We start from the raw sequence: 26,450 nt of genomic DNA on the forward strand, positions 1-26,450 counted from the left end.
TTTCCTATACAAGTGGACCAGTACCTTTTATATCTTCGTAATTGTAGTGACCTTAACCTGATGCTTAAGAGTAAGTTCTGCTGATTGAAGTTTCAGCAGTGTAAAGATGTATTCAGAGCTGATCCTTCCTTTCATACAGTATAAAGCAGGAGATTTGATTGCCCTCATCTTTGCTCACATCCCCATTTTGCCACCTTTCTTCTCCCTCCCTCCCTGTGTCCAAATGCTCTCAAAACCCCAAGATTTTGTTCTGTGACCTGGGACACCAAAATAGCAATTTTGTGAGTGGAAAGGATTTAAAAGACTATGAGCTGAACAGCTTTAGGGAGGATTTCCTCCTCTTGTTCACTGTCCCTCCTCCTCCCTTCGTAACAAGTACTCAGGATTCATTTTCCTTAAAATTTAATAGAAAAGAGAATGTGTATCATCTTTCAGAGCTGAAACAAGAGCAACCTGAGGTTTGGATCCATTTCTTTTTCCAAGATCTGCTGCCCACATCACTCGAGCAATTCTGCTGTTTTAATTCTTTTGCATGTGAATGCAATACGTACCTGTAAAGTATCACAGTCCTTTAATAGCCCACCTTGCATGTTTTGTCTCCGTTCCTAAGTACATGCGCATTAATCATATCCATGGGCAAAATATCTTCTGGCACAGAGGTGAAGAAGAGGTCTTACCTCTATGAAGTTTTAAAAAAGGGAGAAAAAAATGGAAAATGTGCACAGTCTTATACATTTGATTGGATGGGTTCAGGATCTTGTAGATTCGGCTTCTGTGTTTAGACCCATTTTTCTTCAGACATCTGCAAAGAACTTTCTAAGGCAGTGTCAAACAGTAGTGCATTTTGGCCTGAAATTTTCCTTTGATATCGGCAGTCTGGTAGTTTGAAGCAGTTTCAAAATCAGGATAAATAAGCTGTATTCCTAGTTGTCTCAGAAAAATTCAAGTAACTCCCTTAACCTCTCTTGGCCTCAGTTTCTCTCTGTATAAAACTGACTAATAATCCTTCACCATCTTTATGAAATGTTCCACAGTCTTCTCATGAAAGGAATTATTTTAAGTTCAAAGTGTTACTCTTAATGAAAGAATTGATTTGCTTATTCTTGAAGAAACACATTATATAAACATCAAAGAGCTGTTAGTAGCAAACGTTAGTCTGCTATAAGTTGCTCCAGTGTCTCATTTAGCAGTATTTTCTCATTCACTTCTCCATGAAAAGGAATGCATTTGATGTATATTGGGATGCCAGATGATACAATTCCATCAGTGTCCATGTGCTGTAGAACTAAGTACAGTGATTGGCGTTGGCCATAATTTCCTATTCTGTCCAAAAATTAGCATGCCAATGGGTGCAAAATGATGTTCAGTCACTGGAAATCAGTCTCTTTCCACTGCCTTGTCTGGCTGATTCCTTCAAAGCACCAGGAGCCAGTGCTGGAGAGAGCTTGAGTTGTGCACTTCAGGTTGTGACCCAATGGGCTACTGGCTGTTTTTCGTGCTTGGACCCATGTTTTGATAACGCTGCTTGCAATCACCTCCAAAAGTGGGAGTATCCTCATGTATTGTTGGGAGATATTATCAAAATGTAGGGATTGTTTCTTTAGAAGTTAATGCAAAAAGCTATTCAGGTGATGACTGACACTAGCTGACCACCAATAAAAAGAGCTAAGCAGTGGAAAACATGGTACATGGTACGGTGTGTTCTGAAACGGATTAACACACTTAATATGTGTCTTGTTTCCTCTGGCTAGTCTCAGCTCAGCCACATGAGCTTGGTTACTTCTCTGGCTCTTCTCGCTGGTAAACTGCAGAGTGGCAGCAGTCTGTCTGCTTTCCCCGTTTACTCAGCACAGTGAGTTATGGGTTAATGCCTCTTCTCAAAGAAGTGCTTTCTTAGGAGGCAGTTGGAAGAAGAGGAGGAAGGTGGGTAATGAAGAGCTGCTGTGCCATGGGAGGTTCACGGAGGTGAGCTTAGAAGGCAGGGGCAGCACAGCACCCCCTTTACCTGCAGAGGTCTCCAGGGTGCCCTGGCTGCCTCTGGGTGGGGAGCCTGCTCTGCTGTGAGAATGGGCTGTAGAATGGGCACACTCCAAGGGCGGATGTTGCTTCTGGAAGTATGAAAGAAAGCAGTGACATGCAAGAACACCAACATGGTATAGTAGGAGGTGGCCCTGCTGTAACCTGCCCCTCAGCTGGGTTGGAGAGGAAGCAGCACCAAGAGCATTGGTAGTAACTCTGGACAACATGGTCCTGAAGGACAACATTTGTGTTGCTCGAACAGTCTGAGTCTGATACTCCTGTGGTTTTTGCATCTTGGAAAGCTATTGGAAAACCTTTTCTTTTTTGTTATGGTGGTAGAGTGGTACAAAAGGGGGTACTGACCCTTCTGGTTTGACTGGGATTACTGGGCTTAAACTGGCAAAGAACAGTTAAGCAAGGCCAGACTATTAGTACTGGGGCATCTTTGCATCTTTTTAACTGATGATGGTAAGAGAGAGAACATCACTGTGTTAAGGCATTTATTCAAGTTCAAGTACAGAAAGGATTTCAAGGAGAAAGTGGTCCCCCTCCAGGCCTTGCTAAAATGGCAAGTAAAATAAATACAAGTAAATAAGCGACCAGCGCGACCTGGGCAGTGCAGAGGAATTATTTCCATGTTCCAGGATAACATCTAGCATGGTGAGGAGGCAGCACTTAACACCCCTTCCAGTGGTATCTACTTTTGCTGAGAAAGCTGCTCTGTAGGCACTTTGCAATACTCCTGCACTTGCTTCAGGGAGATCAAGTGACCAAGAACCTGCTCCTGCTGTAAACAGAAAAACACATTAGCTGGTTTATTTTTAAGTTGATTGGAAACTTGACAAGTGAAAGCAGCTCTAAATGACATCCAGATTCAAAAAATGTTACTTTGAGTATCTGAAATTGAAGTTGTAGTTGTGACAGACTCCCAGGGCTCACATCAGCAGAGCTTAAAAGATGAGAAACACATGTTTAAACTCAGATGTCCAATTTAGAAATAAATTCATACAGGCTCTCAATCTCTAGACTAGGACCTGTGTTATGGAGAAAAAGTTTATGTAATGCTGTTTCCATTATAAGTAGAGAATAATTTTCTCAAAAAGACTCTTAATACTGAGCAAACAAGTAAGTTTAGTACTAAAAACATTTTCAGTGCTTCATTGCCTTGGGTTTACAATATCATTTGCACGTCAAATTATATTTCATCTTATGATTTAGTAATGCCAGAAGAATAGATCTAATTCTGTGTCTCATGATACCCTTAAAGATGGAAGATTGCTTTCCATGGAGTGTAAAACTCAATTTGTAGTCATGTGTATAAAACATGACTTTATGGCAGATTAGCTTGCTGTAGATTTAGTTCTCTCTGACAGTGAACTGAAAAATATTAGCATTTCACTGAACACAATATTAATGGCAAGAAGAGAGTATTATTGTAACGTGGAAAGTAGAATGGGATTTTTGAAAGTAGAACCAATAAGCAGAAGAAAATGTATTTAGAGATTTGCAAGTTTAGATAGAGTTGGTTTAACTTTTTCCTTTTCCTCCCCCCACCGTGAGTCATTTTAAAGAAACAGAAGTATACTTGCAGTTGTCAGACTGACTGCTAATGATTTTAAATAAAACAGCAATTATAAGACTGGAAGGTGCCTCTGGACCATATATGTTTCAAGTGACTGCAGCAAATTTGAATTTTTTAAATACATTTTTTAAACGCCTTTTTTTTTTTTTAAAAAAAAAATAATATTTGCAATTGTCTTGTGTAGTGGTCAGATGTAGTGTTTGCTTTTTCCAGTGGAAGGAGAGAGTATAAGCAGAAGCTGAGCGTGAGCATTTCTATGCAGTTCATTATTTATAATGCTGTGCTGATGTTGTCAAGGAAGTGAACATCACCTCCTGGGTGTGACAAGGCTGTCCCTTGACCTGCTGAGTACTTGCATTAGAAAAGGGCCCAAGCCAATTAACATACTGCTAAAACCATTACATCTATGTGTTGCACTGAGGGTTTTAGTTGGAGAGATGGAAGAAGAAAAAAAATTGAAGGAGAAGCCAAGTAGACGCTATAATCAAGAGGATCAAGAGGAGAATGTTTTATGAAGAGTGCTTCATGCTATTCTGTATCCTGCACTTGAATTTTTGCAGCCTATCTTATATGTATCTACCCGGGTGATCCAACATGTTTATACAGAGTCTGCTTTTATAATGTGACTGATAATAATGCAATTCTTTATGCCTAACTCAAAGTTAATATATTCAAGATACAAATGATATATGAGGGCAGTGAAAGCACAGCAACAATTTAGCTGCAGTTGTAGAAAGGTTCCCCATGCTTCTATTTTAAGTGAATAATTTTTATTTATTAACTGTGTTCATTTTAATTCTACAGAAAGTCAAATAATGATGTGTGAAAACAGCATAATAATGCTTTGATATTTCTGCAGAAGTAATAACTGAATTCAATCTGCTTTTAATCTTTCAAGCTATTCATTGTATCCATCCCTTATTCCTATAGTTATCCTTTTCTTCATTCAGCTCTCTTTGGTTAACAGGCAGTGGAGGTCCACCTGTTGCCTTGGGTCAGGCACAAGCTCTGCTTTCTTTTAAAATAGTTTTCAATGTGATTACTGTTCCTTTGTTTCTATTAAGGAAAACATTTAATATTGGAAATGATGTGCTAAATTGTCCCATTCTCTACAGAATATTTTCCACATATTCTAAAGGTTGAAAATTATAGCAGTGTGCTTGTTCTTAATTAGGCACGCTTATATTCATTCGTATTTTCACTAATTTTCTTTCATTTTTAGCTACGGCTTATACTGTGTGGGACCCAGTCCTACAAATATGCATGCAATTAATTTTTCTCACTAGAACTGGTTTTGTTGCTGTTGCTTTTTTGTACAATTTGTGCTTTTTTGTAATCTCCATGGGACCCACTTTGCAACATATACTACTTACACCAACGCGCCCTTGCTGCGGGACGAAGCTTGGTGTGTGGTCAGAACAGGTCATGAAGGGATGGAAGGGGAAACTGGTTGCAGCCACCTGACGTTGATTGGTCTGTAACTGGTTTATAACTATCCAGTTGAGAAGAGCAGACAGGTACTTTTAGTGACACAAGGGCTGACACGGATGGCAAAGCGCTCTCAGGAAGCCAAGATGCTTCTTACCACAACCACGTGGCTCACGGTACCTGGGCTCCCCTGCAGAGACCAGCTGCCGTGGTGGTGGAGCTTCAGACCAACAGTGTCAGTTGCACTAAGTTGGAGGGGAAGGCAACAGGGGCACACGGGGCTCCTGGTTCCCAAGCCATCCTGCTGTGATGCTTATTTTACAAGCTATCACAAAATATATTTGTAATCTGTAGAAGATGGGTTATGATGTTCTTTAGGTGATCTCTGTCTTTGGGGGGAGCGTAGGAGGTTAAGTGTGTTTACTCTCAGTTACAGTCTATCTAGACTAGAATTTGGCCCTTAAATTTTGTCTCTAGAACAGTTGCTTCTTTGCCAACCAGTAACAGGCTTTTGTTTACCATTGCAACAAGGCAGAAATTTGAGGGGCCAGAGGGACCTGTCTAGCGTGACTTCCTTCCTCTGTGTATGTTCTCTGTCCCAGGCAGAGATGGAGAGCGCTCACAGCTTTTCCTCCTGAAAGCCTCAAAAATAAAAGGAACTTGTACAGTCTGGCATTTGACTGGTACACAGCTGAGCACACACCCCATGCAATGCATTGCTCAGGTTCACCATGCTGATGTGTGCATGACCAACCTGCAGTCGCTCGCCAGCTCCATGACCGGCATGCAGCTGGTATCATCACAGCTTTCAGAACCAACCCCCCAGTGGCATCTTTCCTGGCTGGGGTTTGTCGCCTCCTTCAAGGTGCCCAGTACAGCCTCTCCCTTTGCATGCCCTCAGCTACTGAAGCAGCACTGTCTACTCTGGCAGTGGTAAAAATACATTTCTAGAAAAAAAAAAAGCAGGGCCAAAAAAGATAGGTTTGCTATAAAACCCCCAAGGAAGTAGAGACTTCATGACATCTTAGCCTTGATGGGACCGTAGTGATACCAGTTAACCCTCTCAAGAGAAGTATTTACTGAAACGTTGACATCTATTTTAAGTTGAACAGGCTAGGACAAATAGTGAGGGCTTCCTGTGGTTTATCTGGCTTACTGACATGTGCTAAAACTGCAGCAGCCGAGCCTACCCTAGGACTGTAAACAGCTAGTTAGTCTTCAAAAACACATCTTAACTCCATAGCGACAGCAGTGTCTTTATGCCTCAGCTTTTAGAAAACCCTCAGTCGCTAAGTATGCTGCTCTGTGTTGCATAGCTTACAAAAAGGTGCCCAGAAAAGATGTCTTCAGTTTACGGACTGTGTGGTACTGGGAAAGAATATCAGAGATGGTTTGTCTGCCTGGCCAGAGCAAGGAAACCACCCTTAGCCACACAGTCCTATTAATATCCAATTAATAACAGCTTAGACAGTGTTGCTGCGTGGTGCAACTTAGATGTTGTTACTGTATAGCACAACAGGAGATTTTTCCCCTGTGTGCAAGGTTCAAATACTTTACATACAAGTACTTAGAAATACATGCACGCATTTGTTTTTTTACGGGCTTTCCACATGCCTGACACAAGCACCTTTCGTCCTAACAGTTAGTGAAATCTTGACATTTTTGTTAACCATCTGCAGATCTCTTGAGGCTTTAAAGGCTATTTGCAGGAATTGCAACAGCCATTCCAGATACTTTTAAAAAAATAGACATGGGCTTTAAATAGTTAATGAATGCACATCATTTACCTAAACAGTGTTTTTATAGATCTTTGCAAATATGACATTAATTAAGGGAAGTAACTAAAGCTGAAGTGCCACAGAATGTTAATCCTCAGCATCAGTAATTAGCTGTGGATGAGGATTTTAAAAAATGTTTCCAGTTTATATCATTTTGTTTTGGAAGAAACACAAATGTGTGGGTTGAATTATTAAGAAAATAAATAAGCCCTAAAAAAAACCCCAACCCAACTGAAAGAGTGGCTGGATGTGTATCTGTGCTCTTGCCATGAGCCCTTGGGGATCTGTGGCTGGGCTCTGTGATGGAAGATAAATCTGAGATGAACCTGAGACACCCCCTCCACACTGCCTCTCTCCCCCATGCCCATGCCGGGGCTGTGCTCTGCGTTGTTGCAGCAGCCGAAGTGGGGATCCATCAGCCCGGCTGCGCTGCATCCTTGTTAGAGCAAACAGCCAGTGAGACCAGGTAGTGCAGACAACTCCTTGGTCATTAATATGATTGTGTTTTTAACAAACTAGTAAAGGCAGATCTTTGCCTCTGTCCCTCCTGTGTGCCCTGATAATTGTTTTGTTTATCTGCAGAATTTTGCTCACCACAGCGGGCAGTGGAAGGGCTGGCTGTATTCTTTGTTTTCTTAAATTGTTAAATGAAATTACTCAGATTCAGGAAATTAATTTTTGTAGTCTAGATATACAGTGAAAAAAAAAGCTTTGAAGTGCTGATGTCAGTGTAGTCACTCTGAAATTCAGGAATCACCCTTGAAAAATTTTCAGAGGCTTAAAAAGTGAGATTTTTTAAAAATGGTTGCATCCTTTTTAGTTATCTGTTGATATCTGAACCTTTACTTACAATTCATGTCACTCCAAACTTTATTCAACAGCCGTTTCGTATGAAAATGAAAGCCAAGATACCCATACAAATAGGACTTGAAGAATCAGAGCTTTTAAAGTAAAGCATAGTGTTATTATGAGGCTCATATTAAAATCGTGATAATAGCCAGTGTTACCTATTATTTTCTCTCTCTCTCTCTTTTTTTTTTTTTTTTTTTTTTTTAGGAAGATTAATTTAACAGCTACTATTGAAATAGCCATAAACAATTTAATAAACCTAGTAAAACTTCAGATGCTTCTTTATTATGCATTCAAATAGATTCTCAGCCTCCTGAGTCCTACTCTACACCCTTGAATGCTGCTAAGTAGTGCCATTAAAACAGCAATACTAGGAGACAATTCTCATTTATGGCGATTGTAAAATAGGGACAAGACACTGGTTTGGATTCAGTTTGAGAGACATATGTTTTCACAAGAAATTCTAAAGAAAATATAGAATAAACTATAGTGTCTCTGGATACTGAAAGGTTCACCGGCCCTGTTGACACGTTAATACTTTCTCTGACTTTCCTATGTTAAGCTTGAAGGTGTGTTAGCAAATGGTAAAAGTGGATCTTCCTACGTATAAGATGCCAGAATTGTGGCTAAAGAATGGTTTTGTCTTACTGAAATATAATTAATTTTCTATAGGCTGATTTCTTTCAAGATTTAGCAGGTTTTGTTAGTTGAGGATGTTTAAGGGGGAGAAGTTAATACAATAAAATATTTTATATTGCTTATGAAGAAAGGCTTGTTTGAAAATAGTTTTTCTTTCTTGAATTCTGGAAAATTTATGCTTTGTTTAAGCTCTGGAAATCCAGGCCTTAAAGACATTCCATTAGTTGAAACATGATGTGTAGGATCTTGTGTCTTTTGCCCTCATTTTTGTGATGTGTATTTACAGGTAATAACTCAAGCTGTATGACAGCTAGGTGAAATGTGAGGCTGTAGTTTTCTCCCTCGGTGGAAAATGGTGAAGCCATGAGCCTTTGATTTTGTGGTTATTTGAATACACTTGAATAAAGATCCAAGTGTATCATTCAGAGGCGTAGTTGAGAATCATCTTTGCAGGTGTAGGGATATGCAAGAATTGCACGGAAAATGTCCCGTGGCCTAGAGCTGTGAGGAGTCTTTGGGGACTGTGGGCAGAGTTTAGTGATAAAGAGCAAGCAGGCAATCCAGTGTGCTGCTGCTGCCTCCAAGAAGTCGTCTTGCGATTCCTTTCTGACACCTATATCGCTGTTTTACCTTTTTCAAGGGTTTTCTGCTTCAGTGATGCAGCTGGAAAACAAGGTGTAATCAGTGGGAGCCATTGCCTTTCTTCTGCTGCTGAATAAGAAGGTCAGGAGTTGCCATGTGCTTCATCCATTTAGTTGAGAAAGTAGGAACAGTACTCATCTCTCTGATAGACCCCTCCTTATGAAATTTTTTTTTCTGCACAGTGACAAGCTGATTAAGAGCAATTTTCTAGAGAGGAAATAAAGCTACCTACAGTAGATAGAGAAGAGAAAAATATTAGGCTCTTGCGTGAATGTCCTTGTATCAGTGGTTGTGCTTCGGTAATTAAATTCTGACAAACAGATGAACAAACAATCTCCAGGGGTAATGAAGCTCAGTCAATGAACCACAAGTCTTCACAAGTACTAACAATAAGAGAAAATACAATTGAAACCCCTGTGTATGTGTTACTCAAAAAGCAAGTTAAGAACTAATTAAAGGGATTTCTGTTTTCCTCTCCAGGCTTTGCATTTAGAAATAGATTTACAGAGTATATTCTCCACATTCCAGTATTCCAGGATTCTTAGATATAAGCATGAGAGTAGGTTTTAAACTTGTTTATTTCAAAAAGGAAATTCAATAAATTTAGTCCCCTCCCTTTACCGAAGTTAGCACCAGCATTATGGGTTTTTCAACAGACTTGAAAACCTGTAACCAGAGAAGTGAAATCCCTCAAATGTAATGTGCTTGCCCTTTGCTTGGGGTGCATGAAATGCAGACTCATGAAAATGTGATCATAGGAATTGAATGCAGTTCCTTCCAGCCTGCTTGGTGATAGCATATTGCACATGCTGAAAAGTAAGTATCTTTTCTGCTCTTCTGAAAAAATGATAACATATGCCATCACATTAACTGTGCAATCAACTCAAATTGGTCATGTCTGTATAAAAGTGCTTTGTGTCATGTGATACAAGGATCTAGATTTTTAAGGCCCTTTTTCTTATCACCTGTGACAGAGGCCTGTTCTCACCAATGTCAAAACTGATTTTTTCCTTTTGAAGTATTGTTTCTTAGTTACTCAAAAATATTTTTTCCAGGGGGGAAAAAAAAAAAAAGATTGGCAAAATGACCATGTCATATGACAAATACAGATGGGAAGTTGGCAGTAAGTAAGGTATCAACTTTCTCTTTTGCTGCTGCTGCTGGGCTGAGAGAGTTAATCCCATAAGTAATGACAGTCACATTAGTTTTATTGATATTTTGTAATCTGTCTTTCCTGTCTCCCCCTGCTTCCCTACGATCCACTCTTGGTTAGTTACCTGCCACATGCTACCTGGTATCTAATTGCTGCATGTGTTACCTTTTTAATTTAAAATTGTACTTTTAGGGGTCAGGTGAAGTATCTTGATGAACAGTGTCAACTGGTTAGATATAAATTATATTTTCCCCTCTCTCCCTCAATAGAACTTGTATTTAAACTGTATTCATCGGAGTGCTCTCTGGCAGCTGTAGATGATAGAGATCATCAGTGGCCGAGCAATGGTGAGAGCACCTTTTGGAGAGGTTTGGCAATTCATCCATAACCACATGGTGGTTTGGAGTGCACCAATTGATAGTGTCCAGGTCCATGGTAAACCTCTATCACCAACAAGCAGTCTGCTCCCCATTTATGAAGCTTATAGCTATAATGTACCTCTTATTTTATTCCTCTTTATGGCAGAGCCATAAACACCGTAAGGGAAAGTCCTGATGACTCAAAAAACCAAGAGCTGAACTGAAGCTGATTTGCAAAATGTTGAAGGTGGTTCTGACATCCTAGTGCTGAAAAAAGATTGGTATCTGGGGTTTAGTTTCTTACCTCTTCCCTCTGTAAACAGGAAGAGTAACTTGAAAGCAAAGGGAGGCTGTGTGAAGGTTATTCTCTGTGCACAGTGGCAGATGGAACTTGTACAGCACAACTAAAGAAGGATGGTTGTTTTTTTTGGTGGTTTTGTTGTTGTTGTTTGGGTTTGTTTGGTTGTGTTTGTTTGTTGTTTTTTGGGTTTTTTTGGGTTTTTTTTGGTTTTTTTTTTTGTTTTTTTTACACCTGTATCTGTGCCAAAATGAAATGTCCATCTTCCTTGGGTGTAAAACAGAAAAGTGTCTATCAGTCGCCTTGAAGGTGCGGCCACACTGCCCTTCACAGCGTGGGAGCTTTTGTATCCCTCTGTTGGCTGGGGTGGCACTGCCTTTGGCAGAAACAAGGGGCTGGGGGCAGTGTGGTCAAGACATGGATGTTTCCTCTACTGGCGTCCAAGAATGGAAAAGAAAATTTAAGAGCTTCCTTCTCAAATGAGATGTTTCTTCCTACTCTCCATATATAGGTATTTTTTATACAGAAGGGGAAGGAAAAAAGCAGACTCATTTTTATAGCTAACCCATTTACACATTTGCTTTTTACTATTTATGTAATACTTGCTAATGAGGTGGCCTGATCTGCTGATGTGGCCACTGATGATGATACACTTTACATCTAGAATACAGTGCTCTCTCTCTGATGTTAGGTTTAAAGCTTTGTATATTTTAAGTGTTTTAAGTTTCTTCTGAACAGTTTGCTGTGTAGGGTCTATATTATCTGGCGCATAGTATAGTTATGAATAGGTATTTCATGGTCTGCAGAGTTCTTCTTGTTCTTCTTCGCCTTTTATTTATTTATATTACTTATTTTACTTTGCCCCTTTTTCTGCCCCTCCTCCCACCAGAAGAAGTTTCCAAGCATATATAAGGTCTGTGTGTTTTGTCCTTTTGACATATGTGTAAGGATGCCGTGGAATTAGTATTTTATTTTTACAGAATTAATTAAAAAATAAGTATTTCCATTACTTCTCCCTCCTTTGAAGGAAATCCCCTAACCTGATATCTTTTAATCTTCCCTTGGAGAAAGCAGCCCCAACATCTTCCCATCTGAAGTCTATATGCTAATGCTAAATACACAGTTTTTGACTGCCAGAGAAATTTTGATGGTAACTGAGAGGTTATTTAGGTACAAACAGGCGCCTCCGTCCTACCCGTCTGTGCATGCAGGCGCGTGGGCACACAGTCTTTTACTCTCCCACCCTCCCACTGCATTCTTCCCTTGAAGAGCTCTCTGTATCTGAGAAATTAAGCCCATTACATACCCAGCTCCAGTCGATCCCGTTATCATTAAACTCTTGTTGTGGGATGCCTAAACGAACTACCTTGTGTATAGCATGCTGTTTTCCCCGTGTTAAGCAGCCCCCATTTGTGTGCTTTTTTTCTGTCATGGAGCCATAACCAAGAAAGACAAACTCCTCTCCCACATCACAAGAACAAAGCATTGTTTCCTCTGCCTGAAATTATTTTTCTTGAGATAGTCCTACAGGGACCAAAGCCATTTTACCATTACCCCTTAGTGCTACTTTATGTGGGATTTATAATGAAATTGCTTTGACAATTTGGATAATGACGGAGCAACGCAGTAATTGATGAAACATTTTGGGGAAGAACAATTTCCTTTGGGAGACATCAACTTCTGTATTAAAGTTGTAGTCCTAACATAATACATTGAAATGTTAAATAATAAATAAATAAAAAAATTACAAAATAGTCTTTCACTCCATTACTTAGTGTCTGTCACTGATTTTAGTTTCTGGTAGTTCTTAAAGGGAGATTGAAAAGGGCTCTGGATCAGTAAACCCCACATAGCTAAAAGATTCTATCTCTGCTAATCAAATCGTCATGGAATTACCTTGTTTTTATTAAGTCCAAGATGGACATTAATAACATGAGTAACAGTTTTCTGTATTTTTCACTAAGCCAAGTAAATGAGCTCAGTGAGACAGCTTTACATTATGCTAACAGAGGAGAGCATTTTATTGTGTTTTTCAATAATTTCCCTCCAATTCTTAGTTTAAAACTTACTCCCGATGATAGTAATGTGTTTTACAATGTCTATATATTTTTTTATTGTCCATCTAATGCTTTTTTATTTAAAGATCTTGGAACATTTAACTTCAGTTAGTTTATTAATGAGTAGTCTCACAGAGCGCTTAATGTAGATCAGAGAATTACATTTACTGCTCTGGAATATGGTTCCATTCATTTGTACATCCAAAGGACCTAATGAAAGTAGGTTGCCCCTCATTTCTCTGATTTGCAAACAGGAAAAGTGAAATTCAGAGAGCTCTAGTCCCCCTAGTCAAGACCACAAAGCCAGGGACCTGATCCATATATGTGATATACATTAAACCCTCTCCGAATACTCGGGATTGTTTGGCAGAACAGTCAGTCTTTTTCAATTACAAACATAGGACTGTTTACATGGGTGGATTTTTGTAATCCCGATTTCCAACACTTACGTGCTTGAAGGTAAAGCAATCCAATCAATTGGTAATAAAATCTTTTCTTCTGAGAAAAATTTTGACGGCTGTGTTGTGAATTCCTGGAAAGGGAAGCTGGATTCTTGAAAACACAGCTCCACAGCCTCGGAGAACTCCTCGAGAGCGCTGCATTGGGTAGATTTATCTACTAATCAGAGTAGTTTTGCTGTGGATGCTCTAAGAAACCTGAACTTTAGCTGTAGCTCTGACACTTGTAAAAGAGATGTTGAGTTAAAACATGTGACATTACACCAAACAGATATGTTAAAAATTGTACTTAAAGGTTAATATAATAAAAGTGTAGTTCATGTGAGAGTGATAGAAATATTGATCATAAAAATAAGTAGTGGCCCAGAAATTCAGCTGAAAAGGGGGGAAAAAAGCCTGGTTGATATATGAAGAATTTGAGTTGTGACACTAAGATCAATGGCTGTATTTTCACCCAGTGAAGCATGAGAGCTTCAGATAAGGGCAGTTAGTCAGTGAAATACTGACTGACATACCCTTTTACTGTTGGCATTTGGTCTCCAATATTGATCTTGCCTGTCACTGCCAACAAAGTATACTGAGGCTATATTTATGTTCAGATAATGTTGTGTTCAGTGTTTTATGAATGATGTCTAAAAGCTGAAGGTGTATAAGGAGTTAATTCTAGCTTCCGCCCTCATTTATTTGATTTGATCTTTTATATTGCTACAAGCCATTATAATCTTCTGCCAATCGGTCAGAGAGCAGATAACAGGCTATAATCCGCACAGACTCTTTAAACCTGACGATTTCCCATTCCTCTGCTGAGGAACGGTGTACTGGAAACAACAATTATATAGCACAGTCACTCCTGGACTTTCAGTGCTGGGAACACGGGACCTGAGTGTGCAGAAGGTGGCGGCTGAACTGGTTAAAGAATAAACCTTTAGGAGGAAGGCTGTTGTTTCTTGTGTCAGTTTGGTGGAGCTGGAAGAGTTAAGTCTAGAGCTTTTGGAAATAATTGTGGTATTCCAGCAAAAGATGTTTAGCGAGAGGCATGTGCCAAAAATTTTTAATGTTTTATGTTCCTTTACCTTTTTCTGCTGGCTCCAGCTGAAAATCATGCGTGAACAAGATCTTTGGTTCTACTCTTTTGAAATTAACAGTTTGAGCTCAAGTCAGAAAGGCTGAGAGAATTGTGTCCTTGGGTGCCAGGCGTGGTGGCTTTTAGCTGTGCTTCAGCCACCTTGGCCAGACCAAGGGTCAAGCTCTTGCTCCACTGCTATCGGGAGCTTTTTTGTGTTAGGATTTAGTCATCGGCTGCTTCAAAGAGACAGAAGGATTTATCCAGTGAAGAGTAGCTCAGTCAGAATTGAACTATTTTTTCTGCCTTTCTCAGAGCGTCATCCACAGAGCTGTAATTTCTGGTTAATTTTTCTCACCTTTGGTCTTACCTCCAGGATCCTCTATGGTTACCGTAGCTGGCAGACCCAGTGTGTTTTCTGTTGTAGCCTGGCAAACCTTGAACTTGAAGGGAAGTAGAGAAAAGGAAAGAAAGTGGAGCCCAAGCAAGGGATTCCCTGACTGCTGTGAGGGCCTGATGTGCCTTGTTCTAAGGCAGACCTGGGTGGATGAAGTGGCTTGATCTATGCAGCAACTACTTATTTCTGGTGAAATAGTTAGATGAAGTTGAGTTTTGTCCTTTACCCAAGACAGCTTATGTTAATCTTAGCCTTTGACCTCCCATTCAAGTTCATTTGCTTTCTTATAGCCAAATAACTCTCCGGGATAATCTTAGCCAGCAGTAGAAACCTCACAAGAATGAGTAATGAACTTAGAGGCTGGAGACATGGGAGCGATGTCAGGAGCAGACTGGGAAATTGCATCAGGTTTAAAGAAGAATGAGTGGTTATAACAGTAATTTAAGAATGTAACAGTTAAAGTATTTGCATGCAAAATTCAGTAGCAGAAGTAAATACTGGAAAATCACTTAATCCAACTCTGCTGCATCCCACACTAGTAGTGAAGCAGTGGCTAAACCACTGTGAACCTCCAGCCAGCCAGTTTCACTTGTTCCTCTGCAGCCAGTTAGAAAGAACCTGTAATCTGAAAATAGAATGTTGATATTGTTTGTACCTGTCTTTGCTTAACATTTTGTTTCCTGCACCCCATAAATTTTTGTGTTGAATACCAGATAGTACTGTCACTGGTGGTGAATTTTATGGTGGGGGTGTTTACCCACTGAGCTGCATGCAAAGGCTACCTGGGTTTTGAGTTATGGCTACATGTTGCTCTGATGGGATATTTGAAGTTACACCAATACTTTTCACCTCCTTTAAAATTCTAGGGTTATACCGTATTTGGCAATTCTGGAGATGCTGGTGCTAAAAGCATAGCAATCATATTTCTTTTATTTGCGTGTATTTTATTTAGGGGGAGCGAGGAACCACAGTTGAGCTACAGATGTTCAGTATTACTGGGCTTCTGTGGTTGGATTGTGGTGGTGCTTGTCTTAATATGGCTTTTCCTTGGGTTGCTGAGGGTAGTGTGACCACCTAAAAAATGGTGAATGAATACGGTCATGAATACAGCATACTGTAGAGAAGCAGCTTTCCTAGGCATTGGGTGAAGCCAGATACAGATGTTCTTTTTTGCATGCTCAACTCAGGGGTGAGGATAAGAAGGTTAAAATTGGAAATTATGATGCTTTACTCATTAAGGCTTTTACAGTTACAGTTACAGATGAGTATGCAGTTATAAGACATGTCTTCTGGCCCATCAAAAGCAATTCTTAGCACTTTAAGGTTTCCCCTTTTTCGTGAAACAGGGAAATCATTTATGCATATTACCAGTTGCCTCCTCAAAAACAAGGTATTTTTCTGCAATAAGCTTGGAAAAGGAAACCTTTTCAAACTTTTGTTTCAGTCAATCAGGTTTGATTTTAAATTATGTAATTGCTTAGTTGTGGGTGAGCAAAACCAAACACCTGTGAAATACACCTACTGATGGCACATAGCGACAGACACATAGTGAGTTCAGCACTGAGCTAATGCCTCTCTGATGTGAGCCCAAGTTGGTCAGGATCTGCTGGTTGTCCGTTTAAAACAAGTGTTCCCAAAATTTTGAATTTTATATTCAGAAAACATGTTTTATTAGAGTATATATGAAATGACATTTTGATTTAATTGTTTTTTTAATGGCATAAGCAAACAAGGTGGACTGGAAACCGAAAGGGGACATAAAACTAAGCTTCACTTTTCCCCATGAATCTTTCAGGCTGAGTTCTTTCAGTCAACAGAGTAGCTTTCTGGGTTGCCGGAAAATTTGCAGAATCCCTTTGGTTCTCAGCATGTCTGTCCTTCCATCATGTCTGCAGCTTGCTCTTCCCCATGGTCCTCTGCTGCCTCTCTTGTCCCTTGCTGTGACTATCATGCTCTTGCCACCATGGCTAGAAGCATCTCTCCTGAATGTGCTATTTTTGACCCAGAGAGCTCTTTCTCCCTGTTTGCAGGAGCGCAGGAGCAGTCTGAGAGCAGAGATGTAGCCTGGTGCAGACATTAACCACTGTCACGTGCCAGGAATTGGCCTCCTTAGCTCCCTGAATGTAGCAGGGGCTCCTGTACCTGGGTACTCTGTCGCCAGTGATCATCCTTTGAATTGACTCCTTTTTCTTTCTTCTTTGGTGAGATTTGGAGGGTTTGCAGCAGTCTGCAAAGCTTATAAAACATTGGGAACCCCATCACCACAGAAGGAAAAGTTTTTTCAGGAGACGCTTTTTGTTTTCAGAGACAGAAAAGAGGAACAAGGGCGTATTTATGGAGCTTCGGTGTATTCATTATTTTTTGCAGTTAAGGGTCCTTTGCAAATGTTCTCTTTGACACTGTTCAGGGGTCTGATGCAGCAGGTGTGTCTGTGGACTTGTTTTCATTCTCCTTCAATCCATCTTTGTCATGATTTACAAAAAGAACAAAGGTGGTCAAGGGTGACTGAAACCTAGCATCCAAAAAGAAAAAAGGTACCGCACGCTTAGTAGCATTTTACGATGATATGATCAAACAAGTTTATATGCTACTACTGACATTAAAGTGATGACAATTTAAGAGCATTAATGATCTGTATCAGCATCTTCATCAGCCTGCAGGAAAAAAGCAAAAGCAAATATTAACATACCTTGTTACAGGCTGACTTCTTTTCCCATTTCACTTTAGTTTGAAATTCTAAGTATCCTGCCCACTGTGACTGTTCACCTTATCACCATGATCTTACCGGCTCCACTAAAACTTAATTTTTTCATTAAGTATTGCAGTAAGAAGAACAATGCTTTTCAGTGTTCGGCAGGATTAAGGGTTGTTTGCAGTATATGAGTTAAGTCGAGCTAGCACTGTAACCAGGTGTAATGACTTTTTATTTCCTTTCCTTTATTGTATTATTTTCTTTTATATCCCTCTGATACATTTTGATGACTGTAATTTTAGAGGGTGATTGTATTGCCATAATTTAGAACCTGTGTCCTGATGTTAATATATATGTATACACACATATGTAATATATATGTTTGTGTGTGTGTATATATTTATGCATGTACATAAAGATAGAGATACACAGTATTCCATGTTTCCCCTTCTAAGTGGGATCTGTGCATGTATCCTTGAGTTCAGAACCCATCATTTCTGTTCTCCTGGGCACTGTAAAATTCATTAAGCTAAGTAAAAATGGCAAATTATTTGCTGCTGTTGAAGAATATAGAAGCATACTTGTTTGATTTTGGGGCTCTTGTCTGTGTTGCTTACTGAGCAACATTGCCTTGTATTAGAAGGGTCGTGATTTCAAAAGACTCTAATAAAGCTAGTCATATTATGTGTGTGTATTAGAGTGTAGCAAAAAGCCTTTGTTCATTTTGACTGCAATGGAGCTGACTTAATGCCCCATTTTGCAGCTGTTCTCTATCTACCACTCATTCCGGTGTTTTTTCCTTGCAAAGACCAGTTTTGTCCATCCAATGAGTTCAGTTCAAGAGTGTTTATAGTACTGTCTTTTGAGGTTTTGCTAGCCTGTGACCTATCTAATGAAACAAATGGGTATTTACTAGTGTTGAAAGCTGAGGAATATTTTCTGCACATCAATTTAAGAGAAGAACGAGAGTTTTACATTGGAGTTTGATAGGTTTGAGTATCTGTGCAAATCAACCCTCAAGGTGTTCAGATCTTAACTTCTCTTGTTAGCACTAAAGATAAGTCGAATAATTTCTTCAGGGTTTAGGGAATGAGACTGAAAGGGCTTGACTTCAAAAGAGCCTGTTATTTGATGGTTTGGATTTAGGCACCTAAACAGGCAACTTGTTATTGCAGGTCATGCAGCATCCAGCAGGCTCAATTGATCTTGTTGGGATTGTTTGCGGTGAACATTTCTGATAACCTGACAGCATCTCTCAGATGGCTAATTGGGAGACGAGCATGTTGGATCTAGCTTGGGCTCGGTGTGCCTATCACCACAGAAAACCTATTCTAGGATCTCTTGTTTTCCAGATGCAGCTTGTTGGTATGCATGTCAGTGCGTGTGTCAGGCTTTGCACGCCATCCCATCCACCATCAGTCCGCTCAGCAGATAGTCATTGCTCAGCAGCTGATAATAGAGGCTATAGGTGAAGATATGCTTAGACCTTCTCTTCCTCGCTCCCAATACACAAAGCAATGCTAAGTATAAGCAACTGGCAAGGAATCTATCATTTATCCTGGGTTTGAAACATAGAAATAGCCACATCATTAAAGGTGTCACTTACAATCAGCCTTTGTCCCAGAAGCTACTTATGGTTGGACTTTGGCTCTACACAGTTTTCTAGGATTGCCAGAAGCAATGTTAATCTACCTGTGGCGGTGTGAGGCTGGCAGAGCTGGTAGTGATTACCTCTTGTCCTTTGTGTATTGCTCAATCTGGTCAAATCTTGAAACCTGTGGGGTTATTATAAATTCATTGCGGTGTAAAGGAGAGCAAAAATTGCCCATGTTTTTATCACTAAATAGAAAAGAAAACAAAACTATCCGGTAACTTGGCAAAATTTTCATAGAAGTGTTTTAGGTAGGGGAGCAAAAGCATTCTCTGAATCTTTAGTGTTCTTCAAGGGAAAGGAAGGAAATGGGCTTTTTATTTCAAAGATTTCACTGGGTTCCGGCTTACTGTCTGGGGAACAGAGAATGCCACAATCCAAAGCCAAATACACGCACTTTAGATGAGTTGTAATGAAAAGATACAGGGACAGAGTGTTCGGTGGTTACAAGTCTATTAAGAGACTCAGCAGACCCAGATTAATTTCCCTCCTCTGCCACAGACGTTCATTATTTACTTGGTCAGGTCACTCAGTCTGTAAAAGGAGAATTATGCTTGACTGTCTCTAAGGGTGTCATAGAATCACAGCATTACAGAATGGTTTGGGTTGGAAGGGACATTAAAGTTCACCTAGTTCCAACTCCTCCACCATGGGCAGGGACACCTTACACCGGCCCAGGTCGCTCCGAGCCCCGTCCAACCTGGCCTTGAGCACTGCCAGGGATGGGGCACCCACAGCTGCTCTGGGCAGCCTGTGCCAGTGCCTCATCACCCTCATAGTAAAGAATTTCTAACTTATATTTAATCTAAATCTCCCCTCTTTCAGGTTAAAACCGTTCCCCTTCGCCCTATCACTACAATCCCTGGTAAAAAGCCCCTCTCCAGCTTACTTGTAGGTCCCCTTTGGGTACTAGAACGTGCTGTAAGGTCTCCTTGGAGCCTTCTTTTCTCCAGGCTGAACAACCCCAACCGCCTCAGCCTCTCTTCCTAGGAGAGGTGCTCCAGCCCTCTGAGCATCTTCGTGGCCTCCTCTGGACTCGCTCCAACAGGGCCTGTCCTTCTCATGTTGGGGGCCTCCGAGCTGGATGCTGTACTGTAGGTGGGGTCTCAGGAGAGCAGAGTAGAGCGGGAGAATCACCTCCCTTGATCTGCTGGTCATGCTTCTTTTGATGCAGCCCAGGATACGGTTGGCTTTCTGGGCTGCAAATGTGCATTGCCAGGTCACGTTGAGCTTCTTGTCATCCTACACCCACGAGTCCTTCTCAGGGCTGCTCTCAATCCATTCTCTGCCCAGCCTGTATTGATACTGGGGTTCCTCTGATCTGGGTGCAGGACCTTGCACCTGTCCTTGCTGAACTTCATGAGGTTTGCACATGGGCCTACTCTCAGGCCTGTAAGTGTCCCTCTCGATGGCATCCCTTCCCTCCAGTGTGTTGACTGCACCACATCCACTTGGACATTGAGCCATTGACTGCCACTCTCTGAGTGCGACCATCCAGCCAAATCTGTATTCACTGAGTGGTCCCTTCATCAAATCCATGTCTCTCCAGCTCAGAGACAAGGAGGTCATGCAGGATAGTGTCAAATGCTTTGCACAAATCCAGGTAGATGACATCAGTTGCTCTTCCCACATCCACCTATGCTGTAACTTCGTTGTTGAAGGCCACCACATTGGTCAGGCACGATTTGCCCTCAGTGAAGCCACTTTGGCTGTCACCAATCACCTCTGTTTTCTGTGTGCCTCAGCATAGTTTCCAGGAGTATCTGCTCCGTGATCTTGCTGGGCACAGAGGTGAGACTGACCAGCCTGTAGTTCCTCGGGTCTTCCTTTTTTCTTTTGCTAAAAATGGGGTTATGTTTCCCCTTTTCTAGTCTGTGGGAATGTCACCAGGCTGCCACAACCTCTCAGGTATGATGCATGGTGGCTTAGCCACTTCATCCACCAGTTCCCTCAGGATCTGCAGAGGTATCTCATCAGGTCACATGGACATGGGCACCTTCAGGTTCTTTAGATGGTCTTGAACCTGATCTTCTCCTATAGTGGGCAGTTCTTTGTTCTCCCTGTCCCTGCCTTTGCCCTCTGTGTTAAGATAAATCAATCGAGCTTACGAGTCACCCAAATGCTGATCTAACGAAATACATTTAGTATGGATGTGTGGAAATTTTTCATGGATGTAAGTGCCAAAGGAAGAATAGTAACTGTGGTGGTTTGACCCTGGCTGGATGCCAGATGCCCACCAAACCTGCTCTGTTACTGCCTTCCCCAACTGAACAGGGGAGAGGAGATATAGCGAAAGGCTCGCGTGTCAGGATAAGGGCAGGGACATCGCTCAGCGATTACTGTCACGGGCAAAACAAACTCAGGCTTGGGAAAAATAGTTTAATTTGTTACCATTCAAATCAGGAAAACACCTCCCCCCACCCCTCCCTTCTTCCTGGGCTTAACTTAATTCTTGATTACCTTTTCCCCCTGAGCAGCGCAGAGGACGGGGTATGGGGGTTGCGGTCAGTTCATCACACGTTGTTTCTGCCTCATCTTCCTCCTCACACTCTTCCTCTACTCCATCCTGGAATCCCCCCCATGAGAGACAGTTCTCCATGAACTTCTCCAGTGTGAGTCCTTCCCATGGGTAGCAGCTCTTCACAAACTGCTCCATCATGGGTCCCCCCGAAGGGCACAGCCCTCAGGCCCAGACCCTGCCCCAGCCTGGCCCCAGCACAGGCTCCTTTCCACGGGGCCACAAGCCCTGCCAGGGGCTGCTCCAACGTGGGCTGCCCGTGGGTCACAGCCATGGGCTGTGGGTGGGGATCTGCTCCCCCATGGGCTCCCTGGGCTGGGGGCACAGCCTGCCTGGCCGGGGGCTTCACCATGGGCTGCCAGGGAATCTGCTCTGGCACCTGGAGACCCCCCTGCCCCTCCTGCCCTGACCTGGGGGGCTGTAGGGCTGCTGCTCTCACACAGCCTCCCTCCTCTCTCCCACTGATGCAGTTTTTGTTTTAACCTTCTTAGTGCGCTACCCCAGAGCCGCTACCACCGTCACTGATGGGCTTGCCCATGGCGAGTGACAGACCCACCTTGCAGGTGGCTGGCCCTGGTTCTGTTGAACATGGGGGAAGCTTCTGGCATCTTCATACAGAAGCACCCGTGTCGCCTGCTGGCTACCAAAACCTTGCCATGCAAACCCACTGGAGGAACATAAAAGAAAAGACAGGGCAAGTATCTTTAAGAGTTAGTACTGTAGTGTTTTAGGGATGCTGTTTCAGTTTGGGATGCCCCAAATATGCTGGAATCCTTCCTTTTGCACTAGGAGGGTTACGGAGGAGGTGCTGCTGTTATTTTCCTCATTTTCTGCTGTAATTCCAGTGTCAACTGCAAGCAGCATGATTTGATTTCAGATCAATGAGGGTCTTTCCCGTTAGCCAAAGCCAGTTGAATCATGAAGATTTTCTCTTTGGAAAACACAGAAACAAACGTTACTCAAATCAATTATTATGAAAAAATGCTTTGCTAATTGAGTTAGGAGCGATTCTGCCCATTCCATTGTTTTGGCGATTCATTGAGTATGACAGACCGGTTTGAATGAGTTCAGCCAGTGTGTATATGTGTATATATATGTAAGTACAGGGGGGGCTGTGGTCTGGTGTGCATGCTCACGGACCCCTGCATATGTGTAGCACAGCTGATGCATGCTGAAAGCTTCTGTGCGGTGAACCATGACATTAATAGTGAAATCAAGGTTCACTAGCTGACAGACATCAATTTGCCAGAGGCCATCCCTCTTCTCCACCCTCCCTGGCACAGTTGTGCGCTCACACACACACAGATATATATAATCTCAGCTGCTGTTTTCTGGCAAATCCTATGGATACTTGGAATCTCTGTTCTCAAGAAATTTGCCAGCCAGCCTCTCATTCATAATGTCTTGTGTGTGTTCCTGCAGGCTGAAAAAAAAATATGAGAAGAATTACGGATGATTCAATTAAACTGATATTGTGCACAACAAAACCGAGAGCAAATGCAATTTGGGTCCTGTTCATGTGACTTAATTATCTCTTACCTCCCCACTCCACCCCCTTTTTTAGAATTTAAAAACAATTATGATATAATTGCCAATCTGGAGATCCCTAGATATGCAGTAAATACCCTTTGTCTCATTGAATGCTCTTTTCCTCGATTCAGAAATGGGACCTTATTAAAAATGCACATGCGCTTAAAAAAAAAAAAAAAAAAAAGTCACATAAAGTCATCAAATGACCTTCAGGAAATAAAATTCTGTAATGCTGTATACCCAGAAAAGACATACCCATGTATTAAGTGAGCGAATCAGCTAAAGTCATTGAAGATAATTAGCTGTGTGCATTTAATACACACTTTCAACACTCGAGGCAAATCCCTAGAAGTCAATTGAGACCTTCTCTGATAGAGGCTTGGAGGTGCATTTGAAGACCAAACATGCCTTTTTTGCTTGAATTAGTAACATGTTTTGAAATTTACTAACAGCTTTTTAATGTGTAATCAGCTTGACTTAATGGGGAGGAAAAAAATCGCAATCATTAAGAAGCCCGTACCGAGTGTATGTATTCACACGGTGGGAAAGTGCCTTGCAGTATACAGTAGTCTGGAGTAAGTAGGATCCATTACCCATATCTGCTGAAGGGCTGTCAGATATGAAGTAAATTTAGAGACCTGCTTGTCCCTTTAGCTATTCATCACTGCTGAGTGGCTCTAGCGGCAGCCAGCAGTATTTTTAGAGAGGAGAATGATACAGAATTTCTCCATGTGCCAAACATTAGCTGATCCCGTTACTCGGAGCTACTAAGAAAGTCACAGCTGACGCTTCAGGTTGGCGGCAAAGAAGAGGAATTGGCATAGAAGGGAAAACACAGAGGAGGTACTTGTGGAGGATACATTTGTGGGGGTACTGCCATGCTGGGACCTTCATCAACTGCAGTCTTCTGTTACTTGGAGTCAGCAGCAAAATGCAAAGATAATTTTTGAAATGCGCGTTTTCTCAGGATTCAGTGCAATGTTGCTCAGGCATGTTTGCACATAATATATGTGATAGTTTGAATAATAAGAATAACAACTCTTTGTTAGCTCCGTAAAGCATCCAGCAGTCAAAAAAAGGTTTGTCCTGAGCCTTGGGATATTTTCAAAATAATGTGGGCAACTGCCTATGAATAAGCTATTTTGCAAACAACCAAAGTCATCTGTGTTATTATTTATCATTATTTCATCAAACAAAATCCATTTATTTTAACGTTCATTTGAATTGCTTCTCTTTAAGACCTCCAAATCCTAATAATGCGTTGAACGCACTCCAGAATGTCAAAATAGTAAATTGTATGTAATTTTCTTTGACAGTAAGTGGATGAGTCCTTGCCAGAATTGTTCCTCTTTACACCCGGTGTGAAGTCATTGCTTTTTTTCCATCAAGTGATATTTGACTTTTTAAAACCCACTAACGAGAACGCCGCTGGCCTCCTTGAAACACATTCTGTCGGTGCTGAACAGGGCTGGGTGAGCCGCGAGAGGTGGGCAGTTGTCTTCTGCCCATTCTGTGGCAGCCCCAGCTACATGCCGTTGAGAACCAAGGGTGGGCACCTGTGCTGAACATTTAAAAAACGGACGATTCTTTAAAGAATGTGCTTTTTTTCCCCGTTTTAATAGCTCTAGTATGACCCCCAAGCACTGCGATACTGAACTTCCAAAGCTTTGGGCTTACAATGAATAGCATTCATCTTTGCTTCTGGTTCTGATCTTGTAAAAGCTAAGTCATGCATGCACAACATGATAGACCATGTTACGCCTCAGAGCCTTTTTCAGAGCTATCATCTAATACATTTTTTATAAACCAGAGTGCATTCATAGAATTCTGCCTCAAAAGGCATTCTGCTTTAATGGCTGCTCTGAAATATCTAGGCTGGCTACTTGTGCTTTTTGAAACAAAAGGGTAATGAAAATGTTGGAAATTTTTTTATAGTAGTCTTTACATTTCAAGGTTTTTTTTAATTAAAGGTATGACGTTTAAAGGTGAAAGGATGTCTAGAGAAAAGCTGCTTTCTGCTAGCCCTAAATGAAAAGGGTCAGAATTTTGGCTGACAGGATGGCATATGCTCTTTGTGGAAGTGGCTGTTGGTGTTTATTTTATAGCATATATGCACGCATACATATGTGTATCTGGAGGCAGGCTGATCTTGAAGCAAGTTAGATTAAGAAAAGTATTAACAGCAGCTTTCGCTTGTCAGTCCTGAGACTTAGCTCAGGTTAGCTGCTAACAACAGAAGTGAAAAGCAGAAGTGGATTACAAATGTGATTTTGTAATGTGCACCAAAGTACCCCTGCCCCCCTTATGCCACCCCCCGCCCCCCCCCCCCCCCCAAAAAAAAAACCCCAAACCACAAAAAACCATCAAAAATTTAAATTGAGAAAGGAATGTTTCAAAATATATATTTAACCTTATTGGATTCTTTAGTGGATGGACAGTTTTGTACTCCTGCTGAAAATTTTCTAGAGCAAGTTAGTAACCTGAAGTAAACAACAGTGCTTTTGAAGTTTTCTAGTGCTTTGCAGGCAGGAGTCCATTCATTTGGCTTACTTTGACACATTTTGAAGATTATTTTCCTATTGATCAGAAATCTGATTTGGCAGCTAGAGTTATTCTTGGGTTTGTCTGTAACTGGAGAGCTTGTTTGTCTTTAAAACAAAGAAATTTGTAGCAGCAGAAAAATGGAGATTTTATATTATAATGCTGTTTTGGAGTCCCAAGATAAAAATTCTGTTGAAGTGTTTTAACAAATACCTTGGCTTTTTTAAAGATACTTCTGAAAGGCTTCAAGATAAAAAATCTGTGAACTATTTGCTGGGTATGAGTGACTCACTGTAAAAGCTGAGCGTGGCTCTGTGTCTGTACTTTGAAAATCTGCAAAGATGGAAAGTGTGTCAGAATCTGGGCCTTTGATTCACTTCTGTGAAAGAGATGGAGAGCGTCTTTTGCTTTGTTTTAAGAAAGAATTATTTGTCCTGATGCTATTGTCCTCAGCTGAATTTGAAAAATTAAAGTTTATGTATTTCTGAGTCAATTAGAGTTGAAGACAAGGTAATTGAATTGTGTCTTTTGGATGTGAGGGTGGTATTTGGTGCAAAAGTTGTCCATATGTCTGTGTATGTGTGTATGTATTTTTATATATATATATATATATATATATATATACACACACACAGATTTTTTGTAATGATCTAGAGCTTCAGTCCAGGTTGCTATACTTTGTGTTGGCTTGGTGTCTTTTGCCCTTGCTCTCATCCTGCAGCCATTTAACCACAATGCTTGTAAGTTTATTTGGATTCTAGCAGTGATTGCAAGCAGCCTAGCCTTTTGTGTGTGT

The 26,450-nt window shown here is 41.1% G+C and overlaps 1 protein-coding gene across 10 annotated transcripts in view; it reads left to right on the forward strand.

Annotated features, from left to right (window-relative positions):
* The window catches only part of CELF2 (CUGBP Elav-like family member 2), a 376,856-nt gene that overhangs the window by 187,793 nt on the left and 162,613 nt on the right, over positions 1-26,450 (forward strand). Inside the window, exon 1 of one of the 10 annotated variants that reach the window (XM_055710564.1) lies at positions 9,735-9,753. The exons of the other annotated variants lie outside the window; for them this stretch is intronic. The gene's annotated coding sequence lies outside the window, so the exon portion shown is untranslated. Of the gene's footprint in view, positions 1-9,734; positions 9,754-26,450 lie in introns of those variants that run through there. 10 annotated transcript variants of the gene reach the window in all.

Source organism: Falco cherrug, chromosome 5 (assembly GCF_023634085.1).
Source record: "Falco cherrug isolate bFalChe1 chromosome 5, bFalChe1.pri, whole genome shotgun sequence".
In the NCBI taxonomy this organism is placed as follows: domain Eukaryota; kingdom Metazoa; phylum Chordata; class Aves; order Falconiformes; family Falconidae; genus Falco; species Falco cherrug.